The 20,126-nt window shown below is 39.4% G+C and overlaps 1 long non-coding RNA gene across 1 annotated transcript; it reads left to right on the top strand.

Moving 5' to 3' along the window:
* Positions 1-1,513: 1,513 nt before the first annotated feature.
* On the top strand, positions 1,514-13,630 carry LOC134476414 (uncharacterized). Its single transcript, XR_010048026.1, has 2 exons — positions 1,514-1,636; positions 10,304-13,630. It is a non-coding gene; the product is annotated as an uncharacterized LOC134476414 (long non-coding RNA).
* Positions 13,631-20,126: the final 6,496 nt, after the last annotated feature.

Below are 20,126 nucleotides of genomic sequence, written 5' to 3'. Positions count from 1 at the left end.
GTCCTTATTCCTAACTGAACCCTGCTGAGCCTGGTCTCTATTGACTGCATTCCTATCAGCCTTTGATTTTCTGAACTCTGCCCAGAATCTCCCATCAAGTTTACAGAATTCCAGGGCCGCTTCTTCAGTATATCTGAACCTTTCCAAACTTTTCACAAGCCAGTTCCAAAGGTTCCTAAACCACATGGCCAGGTAATGTCACAGCAATGACCCCGCTTGTCTGATACTGTATCAGTCCATGCTTACTAAAGAAACAGGTTTAATGCAAGACACATAGTGTAGAAGAATTTATAAGGTGGGCTTTGAATGGCCACCCACTCAGGTGTGGAAAAGTGCAAAGGGGCTGCTTGTGTGCTGGTGATTTGAAGGTCCTGGCTGAAGGCCTGGAGCTCACTGTAGCATGCTCTGCCAAGTCTGTATCAGGAGAACAAAGGTCCTGTGATAGGAGGTTAAAGGCTCTGTGCTGGAAGCTGGGGCTGTGCAGGATGCCAGGAAATGATGCCCAAAGTGAAGGTGAAGATTGGAGTCCTCTGAAGAAAAAGAAGCAACACTTCCTTCTTTTCCCTGTCCAGGGTGGGTCTCCTGTTTTTAGTAAGTCCCCGAGCCATACCCAGAACTATTCTGATCCAAACTAGTTGGATTTTTCTTCTTTTCTTTTCTTTTCCTTTTACCAGGGATTGAACTCAGGACCTAGCACTTCCCAGGCAGGTGCTTATGCCACTGAGCTAAATCCATGGCCCTGGGCTTTCCCATTAATTTAACACAATCAGTTAACTATCACAAAGACATTCATTCATTCATACAAAACTACTTATTTAGAGCCTACCTTGTACCAAACACGTGCAGCATTTTGGGTTTGGAGATCTATCAGTGAGAAAGATAGATGAGCTCCCTGCTGTTCTGAAGCTTACACTGTGAAGAGAAGAGACTAAATAAGTAAACAAGCTGATTTCGAGCAGTGAGGAGCTGCAGGAAGCTGGCAGGGTCCTGTGCTGGAGGCTGGCATCACGGAGGGTGGAAGTGGGTTGGTGCTGCTTTGGTCACCGCACCTTCAGGCAGGGTTAACTGATATGAAAGATGCAGTGGGCAATGAAGTGAAGGAAAGAGACCTCCTTTCAGAGGAAGAGAGGGCTGGCCAGTGTCCCCCCACTGCTTCTCCCAGTGGCTCCTTCAAGCAGCTGGTGCCTGAGGTGTAGGACGAGTGACAAACCACCCCCAGCTCATTCCAAGCCCTGGGGAAAAATGGCCTCAAACTGTACATAAGGAGGAGGCATCACTGAAAAAATAAAATGTGAGGAGGAGAGGACAAAGAAGTGACGCGTTTCTTTATAAGGAAATTTATATACTTAGGTAAAATGTCTATTGCTTCATCTTGCCATTTAAATAAAATAATATTAAAACAGCACAAAATCCCAAATAAAAACTGCCTCTAAATTTTAAGGGGATTTAATTGGAGCATGTGTTCTTTCATATTTGCCACTAGAGGGCAGTGTTGCCCATCAAATGCAGCAGAAGGGAGGCCGTGCAGCGGTGCAGGTTTCCAGGGGTCTCACCCGCAGGTGAACCTTCCTCCATCCGCGCGGCTGTTTCTCCCCGCTCCCCTTAACTTCCTGCCAGCTGCCTATCAGTAGGTGAGGTGAGTTTTACCTTTAGAGAAAAGTCTCCGGCGTTTCATAAAACAATGCAATCCGCACATTTGACCTTGTGAAAGGTTATCTTGACCTTGTGCTAGGCTAGGGCTCCAAGATCTCAATCTCCGTCTGTGAGGCTCAGGCTTTGTCTGTTCTGCCCAGTTCTTCAGAATCAGACCTGCCATTTGGGGACAGACGAACAATTTTATCCTAGGGAGCGTGGAGCTTTGTTTCCTCCGTGTTCTGTTAGATCACTGCTGGCCGGAAGGTTTGGTGGCCTTGGTGTGGGCCAGGACTCTGAAGCTCTGTTTTCATGCTCGTTGTTTTTTTAACTGAGCCCTTTTATGAAAACACACGCAAGAGAATGGATTCACTATGAGAAAAGAGGGGGATAGAAATGGTAGCATTTTAGCTATAGCCTCACAGCAGAATAAAGGCAAGACTTCTAAAAGAATGTAAGAATGCAAAAAAAAATTATATTATGGAGGTAAGTTATTCATTTAAAATATATTTATTTTCCCCTTTTATGTGCTAGCAATCAGGATCAATTTGAGCAAACAAGGACAAAATAAGATCAGGAACCACAAAGAAGCTGTGTATGTGTGCGTGTGTGTGTGTGTGTGTGTGTGTGTGTGTGTGTGTGTGTATGCGTGTGTGTGTGTGTGTGTGTGCGTGTGTGTGTGCGTGTGCGTGTGCGTGTGTGTGTGCGTGTACGCATGTGTGCGCGCGCGCACGCGCTGTGTAGCAGGCCCAGTTCAGAGCTGGGAGGAATCTTAAAGATATCATCTCTGATAATCTTCATTTTACAGATGAGTAACTGGTGGCTCAGAAATAGTGTCACTGATCCAGAAATGAAGCAGTTATTTCATTTGAGCACTAAAATTAGTTTTGAGCAAATGGGAAAACTCTTAGTGTTTACTTAGCTTTTGGTGTTTGACAAAAGAAAACAGGATAATTAGAGAAGGGAAACTGCCTTTGGGTACTGATTTATTGAGAAAAAATGATCCTACGGATACATATATCACAGTCACAGACATAGAGGGAAAATTACTATTTAAAAATCATTGAACCTGCATGAAATTAAGCTATATGTTAGTAAACTGTATTTTAGTGAAAGGATATTTATGTGAGGTCAAACTAACCCAAGCATGTGACTTTGTTTAATCTAACATTACACAAGGGTGGAACCAAAAAAGTCAGGAAAATGTGTAATTTTTTTTGCATCCAACATTGAATATCCGCTCAGTCAGTATGATAACTAAAACTCTTTCAGAAACCAGCAGAACCGAGATGAAAATGTAATGTGATCTCCGTGCCACGAAGGAAATTCCTGACGCCCAGGTGACTCCCGCGTGCAGCCAGGAATCAGAGAATGACACTGTCAAAACTTGTTAGTTTTCTGAAGCCTACAGGCCTGATTTTATTTATTTAAAGTTAACACGCATTTTAATAAGAAAGCAAGCACATTCTACATCCCAGGGAAGACTTTTCCTAGTGCACGCATTTCTTTCCCGAAGTGCTGGGCTGCAGGCTTTGTGGGCTTTCTCCGCGTGTGTTCCCTTTCTGTGGCTGGGGTCACACAGTGCACCCTTCTCCTGGGCCTGCTACTCCTCCTGACAAGTGGGCCTAAAAGCATCTTCAAGCCTGTGTGTGTTTAAATGGGTTGTTATTTTTAACTGAGATCTATGTGTATTCCATGAATGACCAAAGTTGGGAAGAACAAATGAAGATCAGCTTAGATATAAAATCAGTCCTGAGTAAATTCTATAAATGTGCAGCCCATAAACTGTCATGAGAAACAGAGGTAAACTGAGGTAGCCCCTGGGGCCTGCCTGGCTTTTATTGTGATGACCGCTTTCCTCATCAGTCAGTGGCTGTCAGGGTGTGGTCCCAGATGTGACCTGCGAAGATAATCAGCACCTGGCTGCCAGCTTTGGGATGCAGTTCTCCAGTTGTGATTTGCTGGTCTTCTTTCTTTCTGACTTGGTTTGCCTTCTTCCCAGTCCCTCCCCCAACACATACCTTGGGGCTCTGTTTTTTCTGTGTATTTTCTCATTTCTGAACCCGCACATATCTGGCTCTCTGTATGGACGGAAGTCTGTTCAGTGGACTGCAGTGAACAGGACCCAGACCCTGATAACCTGGTTCTGATAACCTGGTTCAGCTTCTGGTCTGCCGTCTGCCAGCCATGTGCCAATTCCCTTCATATTGCCATGTGTCAGTTGAACATCTTAACTCGGAGATAAGATTACCTACCAGCTGGCTCCACTTGGATTTCTAGCACTCTGGGAGGCTGAGGCAGCAGGATCTCAAATTCAAGCTCAGATCAGTGACTAGCAAAACACTGTCTCAAAATAAACAGTAAACCTGGTGAGGGTGTGGCTCAGTGTGCGGCTGGCTCCACTCTCCAGGGCAGGGAAAGATCATGTTCCTCCTGGCAGTCAGGAGGTGATGGGAGTAATCTAGGAAAGTTATTGGGAATGGTGTCCGGTACATGGTGAGCTTGCTATTGTGGGGCATGTATTCTGATGATGGCTGTTGTTAGGGGTCTGGGGACTACACATACACAACCACGTGGGAGTGGGCACAAGAGGGAATCTAGTGAGCCGGTAAAATCCACCGTCCTGGTTACACTGAGGGGCAACATGAATTGATCATCAAGGAAAATCACAGCAGTTTATTTAGAGCTACCTGGAAAGAGTTGTGGTTGTTTGTTTCTTTTGTTTGCTTTTGGTTTTGGTTTGAAACGGGGTCTCCTCATGTAGCCTAGGTTTGCCATGAGCTAGAAACGTAGACTAAGTTGCCTTCAACTCTAAGATCTTCCTGCCTCGGCCTCCCATGTACTGGGAACAGAGGCCTGTACTGCACATCAAGTTGTCCTCATGTTAGGTAATAGAATATAATTCTGGAACTACTAAGGCCTACCATGTGGTGCTAAGCAACCTCACACTAAAGGCAACCCAAAGGAAAGAAGTGACAGAGCCAGTGAAACAAACTGAAGCTGTGGGAGCCCCATGACTCCAGCCATGCCTGAGGCCCAGGAAGAAGCCTGCATAAGTGAATTTGTAGTAAGCAATTAAAAGAGCCATCACTAACTCAGACTGCCACAGATACAACCCATTTCCTTTGCTTATCTAAATCAAACCTACCCTTGGAAACAGAGCAAACCGCCTCTTTGATGGGCCAGATGCTTCCTTTCCTAGGCTCCCACAGCATCTGCCATCAGCACCACCTACGCAGCATTTATCATCCTGAATTAGAAAGTGCATCTTTGTTGATGCACTCCTTGCAAATCTTTAAGGTTGTGTGTATAGCCTCCATATTTTTCTCTCTGGTGATCCCCACAGCCACTTGGGCATGGATTCTGCAGCAAGCTACCAGCGTTTGTTTATTGAATTCCTTCTGTCCTCTCCCATCCATCAGAAGAAGACAAAGGAATGTACGCAGATGAACACATGAAGTGTGGGGAGATGGGGCAAAACGGGGCTGTGTTGTTCACAGAGGAAACTTTCAAGGACAGAGCTCGGCCTCTTGTCAGGTGTGGACATGAACTCTTTGATGTATGTCCCAGCAGGTTGTAAGTGTTCTATGAGCAAAAGCTAGCTCTGTTTTTTAAACACTATTTCCCAGGGCTTGGCTCTGTGCCTGACACATTGTATGTGCTCAGTAAATACTTGTCAAATGAGTGCTGCGTCTTATAGACAGGGGACTCAGATCAATTAACAAAGCCTTACTGCCTTGTAAAGGAAATGAAATGAGAAAAGAATTGCTTGTTCTGTGAAGCCAACACCTTCTTCCCATTATTCTGAGCCCCTTCTACCATCACCTCATTTCTCCAAATTACAAGAGTAAATAAAGCCGTTCCTAGAATGACAGATGAGGTGCAATGACCGGGGCATGCTTGGAATTTCCAGCTCTGCAAGAAAACTGGTATGGACTCCAGATCCAACAAAGAAAGACTTGCTGTCATCAAAATGAGAGAATGGAGCGATATGAAAGCAGATTTAGAAAAACTCCACCACATTGGAATGTTCAGTGTACACACACAAAATTCTGAATTTGGGTCATTTCTATTTTTTTTTACATAGCATCTCATGGCATTAGTTCTATAATAACTTTATGTATTATATTTGGGAGAAATTATAAACCACTTTTCCTTTAAACTAGTTGATTGATAATATCAATACATTAATTATTCTCTTTCTAACTCAATATTCTCCAAGAATTCATTCATTATTCACATGACAAAATTATCAACCTAGACATTTTTATTCTGTCAATGTTTTCTCAAAAACAGTTGCTCCTATATCATAAAATCTAAACCAAATCATACAGCCAAAGCCTTCAGGAATTTGACCCCAGTCCACCTTTACAAAGCAGTTCATACAAGGCTCAGATCTATTTATCTTCATATAGTTACTCTCTCTTTCTCTCAGTTGCTTCCCATCTTTGTACTTCTGACTTTTTCTTTCTGCATTTTTAAATGTGCGCTTTCTTTCAGCTGACATTCTTTAACCACCCCACCTGAAGATACAATGTCCGTCCTCAAATCCTAGAGCATCCTCCTCAAAGGACCATCACTCACTCAGCCCCTCCCCCCATACAACCCATCTCCTCTACTTATCTAAGCCCAGCCTATCCTCTGAAGCACAGGGCAAGCCTCGCCTTTATGGAAGAGACACCTCCTTTGCTTGTAACACCTATCTCTGTGACAACTTTTAGGATTCATCCCCTCTTTAGAAAGTGAATCTTTGTTGATGCATTTGTAGCAAGTCTTAAATACTGTGTATTGACTATGTTTACTCCATATTTCACTCTTTCCTGATCATCATCGCCATCTGGGCATGTGGGCTTTTGCAATAAGCTCACCAGCATTTATTTCTTGAATTCCATCTGCCCTGTTATGTCCATCAGAAGAGGGCAAAGGAATTTAAGGAGTGAACACACCAAGTACCTGGGATGAAGCAGAAGTCTGTGGATTGGCTCAGCTTTTCACGGGAGTGTGTTTTATGGCCATTATGATGCAGTCCGTGGGCAGAGGTTACATCTTGGCCTTCCCTGCATTTTGCTTTACACGTCGTGTGGATTATTTCAATGATGATTATGGTGGTAACTGAGGTAATACATAGCCAAGGCTTTGCACTATTCATGCCTGGGAGGTTTTGCCCTTTTTTCTTTTACTATTTTTATTAGTAGATATTTGCTGCATATAATGATCACACTCATCAGAGGGAGTTAGTATATAGCAATAACACATCGTAATTCTTTTATTTCCCCTTCCTGCATCTTGATGTCCTTTTCCTATTTGCAAAAGATCTACTTCCCTTTTTCCCACTGTCTGTCTTTTATTTTGTTCTTTGCATTATTTATACTTTAAGGATCTCACAGAAGGCGAGTCATGTGGTATTTAAGAGCAGTACTGCACTCTGTATAAATACACAATTTCTTTATCTATGACTCTGCTAATGAACACACAGGCCCATCTCCAGGTTTGACTATTGGTACTAGTGCCCTATTTCGTTTAGCACAGTGTTCCCACCTTACTCTTGTGGGCTATGGTCCAAGATACTCAGGAGATGCTTGAAACCAACAATGGCATCAAACCCTATACTATTTTTCCTACACACAGAGAAATATGATAAGCACAATGAGAGATGTTAACAACTAATAATAATAACTAATACCATAATAGAACAATTATAACAGTATACTACAGTAAAATTCATGTGAATGTAATCTTTTTCTCTAGCAACTTCTATTACGTTGTACTCACCTTTGGTTTTGTCTTTTCTCATTTGATAGAGAATTTTCATCTTTTCACTTAAAGAAAGTATTTTACAGCTTCTGTAGCACATCTGAATTACCACCATCATTAGATTTGTATTTTGGAGATGTTACCGAGTAAACTAAGGGTTACTTGGATACCAGCACTGTGATACCAATAGCCAAGATGGCTGCTGTGTGACCATGGGTTGGCAGCATCCACAGAGTTAATATGCTAGACAAGGGGGTGATTCACATGTCTGGTGAGAAAGAGCAAGACAGCACAAGACTTTATCATGCTGATCAAAATGGCAAAGTAAAACTTATGAGTTGTAAACTTCTGGAAACTTCCATATAATACTTTTGTGCTGTGGTTGACTCTAGGTAATTGAAATGATAGAAGCAAAAATACATACAAGGAGACTGTTGTAAAGACAATTGCCTAACACTTTCTAATTTATAAATACCCTCTATGGTCAAACCAAGTCAGAATTGCTTTCCCATTTCTTTTCTTTTTGTAAACATAGGGCTTGAAATCTTGTAATCTATGGAGAGCTTTATAAACCAATAAGCAAAATTTCTAAGTGCCCAAAAGAGAATTGAGCATGGAATATGAGTCAGTTAGTGAATAGCTGCTAAAATATACAAAAGAGGTCCATCTTAAACTAAAGTTGTGAAAATTATGAGATTCTATCTTTTACTTATGAGACTAACAAAGATTAAAAATTTAAACTGTTAGTGAACAGTATGGGAAAATTTGAGGAGAAATGGGAACCTATTCTCCCATTTGAAGGGTTTAAGCAATTTAAATTTTCTTAATCCTAGGTTGGTTTTAGTTTTTGTAGTTTACTTTAGGAATTCTCCTTAACTGTATAGCCTTAGAGGAGCATGCAGTGGACATATGGAAAGATGTTTACCATGATGTGCTGTCTAATACCCAAAGACACCCTAACGCTCTTCAGAGCGGATTAACCCACCACTAAGCAGCAAGCCGTGGAGGTGCTGGGACAGGAATCCTGGCATGCACGCTCCACGTTTATAAATACAAGGCTTTCCTGCTGCCAACTGAATTTACTTAGGGCCGTTTTCTTAGAAGCTCAAAATCCTCTGTAGACATTTTTCTGGTCTTTGGCCAGAGAGAAGAGTAGCAAGGAGTAAGTCATAAACATTACTACAGTCAGCGGAGACAAGCCTGGAATTTCCATCTTTTTGACTCAGTCCATAAAGCTCTCTGCCATTTTTCATCTCAGCTTTGAATTGACACACATTTATGGAACTTGGTTACATGTCTGAAAAAAAAAAGAAAGAAAGAAATGGTTCTAATGAGTCTTTCAAGGTGCTCTGATAGCTGTTCTGATGTGAAGGATATCTGCTGAATGATTTATATATTAAATTTATTTAAAACACATCCGTTACTCTGGGATCTCTGGTAAATATTTAAAGGAGAACGAGCAAAATATGTTATAAACATTGAACTTCGACTCAAAACAGGTAAAATGAGGTGAGAGGCTTGGAAAAGGGTGTTGGGGGGGGGCTGAAGATTATTCATGCATGTTATATGCATATGTAAATATGCAAGAATGAAATGCACTGTGATCAGTAGAAAACAGTGAGGAAAAATTCTTCATAATTAGCTTAGAAATGGTCTACCTTTTCATGACAGATCATGCAATGCCCTGAGACAGTAAGCAGAGTTGGCCTTTCTGACTCACCATGCAAAACCAAACTGCATAGAACATAATCTAGTCTCATTCTTGGGGTCTTCAGATTTCAAACTCTTGCAAAGGCAGGTGACTGATTTTGTGCCTACCTGCTTCTGACTCATTAGACTCCTAGTACTTCTGGACAAAACTAAATATTTCAAAATGAGATTCAAACAAAAGCAGTGTGCCTAGTGAACGTCAGGAAAGAAGAATGATTGAAAGTACAAAGATCTTTCAAAATGGACACTGAGTACAACTTTCTAATTCCTTTGAGCAGTCAACTTTAGAATATAAACAAATGGCAGAGTTCAACTGTCTCTCTCAGTTTCATTTTTCTAATTAAATTTTAGGACAAACCAAAAATACACTAGCTTTCGGAAGAGAAAAAGGTAAAAATGTTGTAGGAATGCAAGATTTCAAGATTGATCTCTCAAAGCTAGACTAACATATTGATCTGCTTTAGATTAACAAAATCATATTTTAGCCTACTAAAAATATGAAAACATAAAAACATTTTAATTAGATGTGCATAGCTATATTCTGTTTGTTTGATTCTACCTGTATTTAGGGTAGTACAAACAAGTGGCTTTAAAGTAGAACAAGTGGAAAATGTTGAGTACTTATGTAAGAGAACTTTTGAGTGTTTAGTATCAGTGGGGCTGGTATATTATGAGAGCACGCAGTTAAAAGAAGTGGCTATGCTTTATTTTGAACCAATGTTAAGTTTTCCTATTTTAGGATTACAGTGTTCATATAGGGAACTATAATACGATACAGTACAAATCTTTTGTTAAATCAATGAATTCACTATCTGAAATAAAACTTTATTCAGTCACTGTATTTTGAAGGATTAGACTATCACACATAGGTTGGAGATAATAAATTGGACAGTGTCCTTGAAGGAAAAGAGCTCGGGTTTGCTTTATTACCTATTCTAAAAAGAGTTTCCGACACCATGAAAGCTTTTAGAAGAGCAACAAGGACTCTGACTCAGCCCTTTGTGGTGCAGCAGATCAGTGCATGAACTAGTTAACCATATCAGAGGAAAAAAATGAAATCATTCCTGCTTAAAAATCTGTTGGTGTCATCTTTTAATTTATTTAGGGTGATTGACTCAGATGGCTTTATGATGACCCAGTCAAGTATTTGCTAAGAGCCCCTAGAGGCCAATATCAATTTTTGTAAACCTGTTTTTGCTCTCTGCAGGCTCTACTTGCTTACCCTGATCTGTCCATCTCTGTTACTGCTCAACACCTGGGGAAAGAACCCGAAGAGCTCTTAGGAGAGATTGGAGATAAAGTGTGAGAGCCCTGGGCACAGACGCACAGACACAACACGGATCCAGAAAAAGATGCTAATGGGTATTTCCACAGCCTGATTCACTTAAGCAAGGGGAAAATCAAGGCTGCTTGAAAAAATGCCCACTTTCCCATAACTGCCTGCAACTTTCTTTAACTTTTGTTACAGTCTTTTAACACTCCTTTGTGTTTCGGATGAGGCAAATATTATCAGCCTACACTAATTCTGACAATAACTAAATACTAAATTCTTTGGCAAGGGGGCAGAAACAAAACTGACACAGGTTTGTTTTTTTTTAAAGCTTTCAGGACCAAAAATCAGGTACATGTCTGAGTAAATCCTTGTTATTTAAATACTGGTGTAATGGTGTGCTCTGGAATGGCAAAATTTCCTTAAATTCCAAACCTTGCACACATTTGCCTTGGTCACCACAGATTCTTGCAACCAAGTTCTGGATGCAAACAGTGTCACAGAGATCTCTGGAAAATGCTCTTTGGCAGCAGGTTTGGGAACTTACAGTGAGAAGAAGTGCTCACTAGCAGAACTTGTGTAAAAAGAGGGATATGCTACTTTCAGAACTTTTAACAGCTATCTGCATTTATCTGTACACATACTTGGTATCACCGTGAAAATAAAAACAGTTTCTGTTAAGATCTGAGGAAGTGAAAGAAAGACGGGAGGAGAGAAAATAGCCTGTGCCTTGGCCAGGACAGAAGCAGCAGCTCTTTGCCTCTAAGAACATTTTAAGATTATCCTGCCCATCAGAAGGGTCCAGATTCCCACCTGATAAAAGGGAGAGCAACAATTCTTGATTGAGAGGAGATACCTTAGGGTCACGTCTCTGCATCATTTCCCCATGTTTCACTGCATCAGGGAAAAGAGGACAGAGAGAGCGACTTCCTTCTGGGGTAGAGTGGCCTGGGGCTGGACCAGCATGCATCCAGGCCACGGCCATCACTCCACCCATCACATCCTCCATCAGCAGCTCCACTTCAGTGCTGACGAACACAGGGCTGTATGCTTTGACTTATCCTAGACATAGGTTAGGACTGATTTACAAGAGGTGAGCAGAAACGGGTGAGTGCTGAGATACACAGTGTCTTCTGAGAATTCCCTGCTCACTGGACTAATAGGTGGAGACATGTGAAGCTTGTAGGGCTTTAAAGTTTCTCAGTCAGACTGTGCTATGCTCGGTGTTCCCACTTCGGCCTAGGATCAAGATCTCTGTTGTCTTCCTTGGAAGGACCCTGGGTCAGAAAAGCTGGTATACAAGGCAGCAAGTACCCATTTCCTTTAGTAACTAGGGTGGGCTGGCATTTGTCCAGGTGAGGTGGCCAGTAGATACGTCTTTAACAGGCTCCCGGGGGGCCCTAATTCATATGTCTCGCTGCTGCCTGGCTCTGAACACTGGTGGCACATTGCATGGGACAGTCCAGTGGCTGGTGCAGGCTGTCAGACGGGATGGTCACTGCAGGTTCATGCCAGCAGAACAGAAATGTGTTCAGTTCGTCACTCAGGTTTTTAATGAATAAAAACCTCTCACCTCATCTTTTTTTTTTTCACTGTCTGTCTTCTCAACATTAGAAAAGAGGCAGTATAATCACTTCTCCTTGCCTTGACAGGGTGATCAGACTTGGTAATTTAAACTCTTTAAGGAACCCTAGAATTTTGAAGCATTGTTTCATGTACTCATTAAAGAACAAAGACCTTTTCTAAAATAAATGGGCTTGGGATTTAGACCACAGAAGTCTAGATCTGCCTTAGACCTAACCTTAGAGCAGCCACATTTTGGGAAATTTCCTGTGGACACAGAGGGAAGTGGCTCCATTTGCTGCTTGTGAGGACGAGAGAGATTGCAGACCTTTCTGTGGGATGAATCGTGTCTCCAGAGCTCAGCCCCACCCACAATTTGTATGCTGAGTTCTTCACTCCTGAGGCCTCAGAAGACAGCTGTTTAGGGAATTAAGGCTTTTAAAGAGGAAACTGAGATAAAATGAGGTCATCCATGTTCTGATGTATGGCCTTACAGGAAGAGGAAATTAGGAACCAGACAACTCAGAGGGTGAGAGGTGCCTGGGTGGGGACACGATGAGAAAGAAACATCTGTAAGAAAAAGAGAAAGGAGTCAAACCAGCCAGCACCTTCAGTTTGAGCCTCTACCCTCTGGAACTCGTGAAAACTTTCTGTTGTTTAAAGCACTCAGCCTGTAGTGTTTTATTATGGCAGTAGTTTTCTCAGAGCAAAGTAATACAGATTTGAAAGTGCCTGGTAATTTATATACAAAAGCTAGTTATGATCATTATCACTTTGGAGAACATTCTGAAAATGAGAATGAAGGAGGAAATGTATGCTGAAGGATCTGGGGAAATGGCCCTGGAAATTCAAAGCAACATAGTACAAATGAAAAGGTATTGAAGGCTGACGGTGTTGTTGGGTGTACCGATGAATAACGCTTACTTTTTGATGTCAATATAAAAAGAAGGATGTTGAAAGACTAATGAAGCTCATGGAAAAGGACCTGCTTCTTGTTGGGCAGATGAGGGTGCAAGTGGTTTCATAAAAATAAAATGGCATTTAATGCTCTCAAACTAAGACTTCACTGAAAAACTGAGGTGGGGTACAAAAGGGAACTAACTTAGGGGTGCTGACACACGATAGTGCACTGTGTTGCTGGGATAAATCACAAGATGTACCACCAAGACATAAAACATGTCAGAGAGTGTTTGGAGACAGGGTCAAAAATAGGATGGTGTTGATTTGTGATGAGTTTTTAATGTTGTGAGAAGGCATTTGGACTTTATTGTATGGGCAGTCAAAAAGGGATGTGTGTGTGTGTGTGTGTGTGTGTGTGTGTGTGTGTGAATTCTGTCAATGGTTCTTTACTTTCTTCTTTTATCTATTTTTCTCGCTTACATCTCCATACATTTTCGTGGACTCCAAGTGCCTTCTCTCTCTTAAGTCTACAGGTTCTATCAGCCAAATGTCTCCGTAGAGGTCACCTTTCCTGGAATTTTAATTGATTTTCTGAGGGTCCATTCTTGAAAAGTAATTGATATACTAGAAATACAAGACTCTGTGCTAGGTTTATCACCAGTTTGATGGTTCTTTTTAGGATAAGTCATTTTTGTAATTTGTCAAGAGCTGATAATAACAGTCACTCACAGAGGCCTTGTCCACCAATGTGTTTAGGCCAAAACATCAATTTACTGGGTGAATAAAGTGCATCTAAAAGCTGTTGCATAGTTGTTCTCTGGCCTAACCATTCTCTCTCTGTCCCTCTATCTCACTCTTGCTGTATCTGAAGTAAAGTATCAATTATGGAACACAGCTAAACCATTAAAGACAAGCTATGAGATTAATTGGACATGCATGCTATTCCTTGGAAAAGTTTCAAGAGGAATTTTATTGATTTATGTTTTTACATGAATGGAGGATAATGAAAGTCACTTTCATTCTTAATAAAAAAAGAACTCTCATGCCATGTACTCAAGCAGCACCACAGAGTCTTCTAACTATGGTGAGGAAATAGAAGAACACTCCACAATATATGGGCCAGGAATGGCTGAATGCATAAGAACACAGAAAAGTCTTATTACACTGTCATCATTCGTACCAACTTGTAAATTAGAACTAAATGTACATTCTTGTGATCTCTAATTCTGTCTTCAAGACAATAATACAAAGCATGCATTTTGATCAAGAGATTTTATGTTCTTAGAATTCATTCTTATCTAAAAAATCTATAATTTTAGTTATGGAGAAGCAATTCTCAGAGAAGCCTGTAAGCCAAGTGGTTAAGAGCAAGAGGTGGGTGCCATATTACTCAAGTCCAAGTTGCAGTTTCAGTTTGTGAAATTTTATCCTAGTCATTTTAATCTCTTCACACCACAGAAATTACTATGAAGATTAAATGTGATCATGAAACCAAAACACACAGATGGTATAATTGTACATAAAATATTAATTTGTGATCTAGAAAAGTCTTTACAGAATGCTGGGCTTTAAGCAAGATTGTAAAGGCTTCAGAATATCTCTGGCTCTTGCCACTTGGAATGAAGTGAGTCTGCAGAGAAGTGCCAGTTATCACTCTGCGCTACACTACAGCTTCTCCAGTCGGTGGGAAGAAATGGTAATGCTGATGTAGTTAATAGATCGCAATTCCAGATTTATAGGTTTTAACCAGTTGCTCAGTCAAAGCTGGCTTTACATGACACTAGCAGAAAGCTAAAAATTCTGGTAGTTAGCATTGACAGGAAATATTGGAACCTTCGGAGAAAAACACAAGTATACCTAGGTAGAAAGGCTTATTGTTAAGCAAAGTGGCTAGGAAATATAGTACTACTAAAATTCTTGGTACAGTTTTGTACTAATGGGACAAGGACATCCAGAGTGGTGCTGAGAAGAATTGGCGTGAAAACACTCACTCATCAAGCAGAGTGGTGAAATTCTTATTTGTTTGCCTGAGTACTAAGTCAGCAAGCCACATGGGTGCTGTGTCTTCTGGGTAAATGACTCATGGGCAGCAGGACCAGTACAGCTGCCATCTTGTCCACCTGTGTTCCAGCAGTGTCTGCATATCTAAAACACAAGAAGAGAAAGATGATGCGTTTGTACTCTTGGATTTGTATAGAAGAGACCCACAGTCAGAAATAGTGGTAAATGTATCTACCACTGCCCAGTTGATTTATTTGGGTGGGTAAGCAGAGAGAAAGCCTGTTACTGCTTGTATGGCTTTGACAGCTACTACTCCTTGTATCTGCTCCAAGGGTGTGCTTTGCCTAAAAGATTCTCCATTATCACAAAATGAATGCTAAAGTATTTGCCAGGTCCTCAATTTTTCTTATTTCACAGTTTAGCAGAAATTATACTTGTAACATGATTGAAAACATCTTTTCCTAGATCTGGAAATGATATTCAGGTTAAGATTGCTTAAAATAATACTAATAAAAGCAACCCTAAAGATGCACTTAGGATGTACTCTAATGATGATAAAACACACAACATTAGAAGGCATTTATTGTTAATTTGATGATGTTAATTAGAAAGGAAAGAATGAAATAATATACTAAGCAGTCTGGAAAACTAAGAAGTTTATATTTTATTAATAAATGATAAAAGCACAAGAAGATAACAGTTATTTTCATCGTATTTTTCAGTTTCTAAGTATAAAAAGACTTTCTCATATGGCAGAAATGTTTCTTTAAACTGAGAATTTCTTTGTAACTAAGATTGTCATGAAATTGCCACATTAGACTAATGACCTTTAGTTTTAGTTGCATAATTGAAATTTAAATTGTCAAGAAAAGGGTTGAAATTGATAAAATTTGCCAAGAGTATAATTCTTTGATACACTTTTGACAATCTGAAAAGCACTATAGCTTAAAGAAAGAGGGAAAAAAACCTCTACTTAATACAAGGGCAAAACAAACTCTTGAATATTTTTTCTAAAATCATTTTACTCATGACAGCAGGATTAAAAAATAACTTTTATGAAACTTATAATAGGTGGTTGCTTTAGATATCCTTCACGAAAATTTTGTCAATTAAGATTTTTATACCAATCCTGTCTCCAGTTTAAGGCTCATTTATAGCTAATTACTTATTGTAATGACATTTGATGATGCAATCACAATGGAATCCAATTTCTAATAAATAACTAAGACTATGAAAGAAACAGGCAAACTGTTTAACTGAGTAAAAGTTATTAAGTATAAAAATAAAATATTTCAAATATGTGTGGATTAAGAAGACTGCTCATCCCTGAATTTATCTGACATTGAAAATTGTTGACATAAGGAGTAAATGTAAACAGGAGGAGAGATGATTAATATTGACCCTTAAGGACTTCACGTTTGGTTTAATAAGCAGCCAAGTTCAGGTATTATAATGTTTTAGCAACATAAAAATTATTAAGGGTCAGGCCAGTTTTCTATTATAAACTCCAATTTGGAGAGGCTTGCATTAGTTTCAGAGTTTCTAGTAGAATGAAATAGTATCTTCAAGCAACACAATGGCTTGAAAATCAAAAGTGAATCATTAAACTCAATTTTTAAAAGTTAAATTATTTTCATTTTCCAAATTCAAAACCTATCTTATTACTTATAGACTTTTTATAAGATCTCTAAACTCAGGAACTTAGATGAGAAGTACACTTCATTTACATTTCTAAATGTTGAACTCTTTCCTTTTGAGAATTCTCTAGCACATTCGAGTAAGCTATAAGTTATTATAAACACAACCAAAGGGAGCTCGGTATCAATTCCACCAGGTACAGTTCAAAGAGACACCCTGTGCATGGTCCACGTAGTCCTGTGAAGAGCATCAGTGCCATTTGGAAACTGTTACTCTTCCCACAAGCATGTTTATCATGTTGGTCTCCTGAATTATTTAAGGTTTGGATTTTTAGAAAACATAACATTTCATTTGACTAACAAATAGTGTTGTAATTTCAAAAAGTCAAAATAAATACATAACACTTTATTTAAAAATGATAAAATAAGTTAAAAATTACATTGATGTCTATATTGTCTGGCTTATGAACCAACAATATAATTTATCTCATTCTTGTTATCTGTTTTAAACTAATGTGAAAAGAGTTTAAAATGATGAATTTGAAGCTCAAAGGATGGCTTATCTAAGTAGGTGGTGATATTAATAAAGCATTAACTACAGTATTTTTTTACCAAGCACATGAAAGTTCTGAATCTTCTTAACATTCCTTGGTTAGACTAACCCTCTGTTAGCCCTTTTTTAAAAAATTGAGAATGTATAGATACATTCAGATAGCAGAACCAATCAGGAAAGGAGCTGTGCACACTCAGTTTCTATCACGTTAAACAAAATACCCATCAGTGCTTGGAATTTTCCTAACAGACATGATCTAGGTGTCCACTGAGGCCTCACTGTATAGTTAAGAAGTTTGAAAAGATCTTCTAGGCATCAACTAGGGACAAGTGAGTAACGCATGAAATCACTCCAAGGTAGGAAGGCTAGAGTTATTGGAAACAAACGCACAGAAAATGAACTAAGAAGCAGAAAATCTACCTTTAAGACCTGTTAGATATTCAAAGAGAGAAAGATTAAAGATCCCCATGCTTAATAAGCATTACTGAAACCACAGTACACTTTACTATGGGAGTATTCAGTCATATTAAAACTAAATCATGTCAAGATATGCAGTAGAAAAAATCCCAGGGAAATCTGTTATCGTAATTGTTTCTATCTCTTACTTGACAAGAAAACTAAGTGCTGCTATTCTTCACAGGTCATAATAATGTAAGTTAGCTCTGAAATCTGTATCCATTAAAACAGCTGAAACATATTTTATTGCTAAATATCTATCCTCAGATCCAAAACATCTTCTAGAAAAGATCACTGAGAGCAACTATTTGCACACAGGTCAGAGTAACTACCCTGTTTCTCCAAGTGCTTTCATTTTTTTCTTTCTCTTATTCTTTTCCCCATTCTTCCCCCATTTCTTCCATCCATCTATCCATCCTCCCATCCACCCATGCAGTGTTCATCAAGTACCACCTGCAAGACCCTCTGTCAAAGGCAGGTGGAGTGACAGACAAGGTTTAGGTTTACCTGATGGTCAGGCTAGCACACAGAGCCCGAGCTTTTAGAGCTTTTGCTGTGATTGGTATTGGTATTGAGACAACTATATTTGAGAAATGGTAGTTCAAGACCATTACATGAGTTAAACTTCAGATCTCATTCACAGTACCTTTCCTGCCGCTCTGGATAGAAGAATAGGAAGTAAAGATTTTCATGTCTATCCTTCTCTTATTTCAGGAGAAATTTGTATTTCAGCTTTGGCTAATGTCATCTAATTTGCCAGCAAGTTCAAGGGATAAATGGTAAATATAAGCTCTCAGAAGGACGCTGTACAATCTATTCACAAGGAAGAAATATATAAGAGCATAGGTTAAAAGAAGGAAAGCATGCTTAACGCAGAACTGGAAAACGTCCTAGAGGCTGACACAATACAGTCTTCTTGCTTCTTAGCTCAGAGATGCTGTTCTATCGGTACTCAACACAGATCTTTAAATCCCAGAGCTAATAATGCTTCCCAACTACAGCTGGATGCATCTGACAAGCAGCATGTAGTAGGAATCCTCGTAGGGGATAAAGGTTCCTAAAAGTCCACTCAGAGTTCAAATCCCAGAAGAGGTGCCCCTGATGTGCAGAGCACTTAACCCTTCGACCAGTCCCTACATGACTATTCACAAATTATTGATGTCCCTAAGTCCCTGGCAGATTGCAGACAGTATTTGTATCCACTGAAGCTCAAACATATGGCCACTAATGGGATGGATTAAAGGAGATACATATATACATTCGGTCTTTGCTACATGAATGTAAAGCCACTGAAGTGCTAGCAGGTGATTGAACTGGACAGAAAACTGTTAAATACATGCTCAGCCTCATGTTATGGATCATTTCCATTGACATCCATCTGCATCCTTGGTACAGTTTAATTAAAGCTGTCTGGAACAAGTCTGCCCTCTAAATGATCGGCAGTGCAAAGAAAAGGGGAAACATGAGCAGGCTCGAGGCCTGTTTTGGACAGCATTCAAATGAGTGTGGTTAAGACCAACAGCAGGGAAGAAATTCATTTTCAAAATTGTCCAGCCCTTATTCTTTTCTGCAAGAAAAGCCAAAGCTTCTTCTGATGTTGTCTTAGATTATCAGCGGAATGGGGGTAACAACAGATCTTAGAATTCAAACTGTTGTATATTCTGATCCAGAGTAGACACAATTTTTAATTATTTCTAAAGCAATAAATATTATAGCAAATTTTGCTATTAGTAATTTATTTTTTTAAATATAAAAACTAAGTTAAACAATTTTGATTAAAATAGACGGGGAGAATTTTGCAATTCAACAGCAAGAATCTATTTAACTTGTTTTTTGTAACATATAGAATAATAACATAGATAACATCAAATGATTAAAATGTTTATCAAATACCCTTAATGTTTTCAGCACTCCTAAGGTGTCAGGAAAATAAACAAGGAAGGTACAGGTCTAGGGCCTGCGGAACTTGGGACATAGTTAAGAGGTTGAAGCTTAAATTACTTAGTTATATGTCTTTTCTATAGCACTCTCTGCCATTTATTATATTTTATTAAAGAGGTGTAAATTAAGGTATGTGTGTTAACACCAGAATTTATTATAATTTGTAAAAGGATTGTGTTGGCTTAAAGATATCAGTCAGTAGTCTCTTCATACAAATCCATCAGGCATGGTATGAACTTTTCTTCTTAATTTCCTGATTACTTGATATCTACCTTATGTATAATGAATTATATCCTGTGATGATCACATTCCTCCAGCACTGAAGAAAGACCACCTTTATTTGTCATAACATCTTCACGCAAGCTAAGAAAAATTTAACAGTATCACTAATCCATGAAAGAACCTCTAAATTCACTTTGGATGCTACTCAAAAGTAGAAATTATTTGGTATTAATACCCAAGAGAAGTGAGTCAGACTTAGAAAACATTAAAAGAAATAAGTAAAAGTCTTTTTTTTTTTTTTTTTTTAACCGGTACCGGGGATCGAACTCACGACTGTCTGCTTACAAGGCAGGGGCTTATGCCTCTGAGGTAAATCCCCAGCCCCCCCCCCTTTTAAAAGTCTTAAATCAGATCACACATTAAATCCTTAGTATACATCTCTACTATGGTGGTGTAAGTTATCTTCCCACTGCTGAGACAAATTATC

The sequence above is a fragment of the Cavia porcellus genome, unplaced genomic scaffold (assembly GCF_034190915.1).
Source record: "Cavia porcellus strain 051 isolate PalLab524CR breed Dunkin Hartley unplaced genomic scaffold, mCavPor4.1 scaffold_6, whole genome shotgun sequence".
In the NCBI taxonomy this organism is placed as follows: Eukaryota; Metazoa; Chordata; class Mammalia; order Rodentia; family Caviidae; genus Cavia; species Cavia porcellus.
The sequence above is the reverse complement of the archived record's forward strand: the minus strand, read 5'-3'. Positions and strand labels throughout refer to the sequence as shown.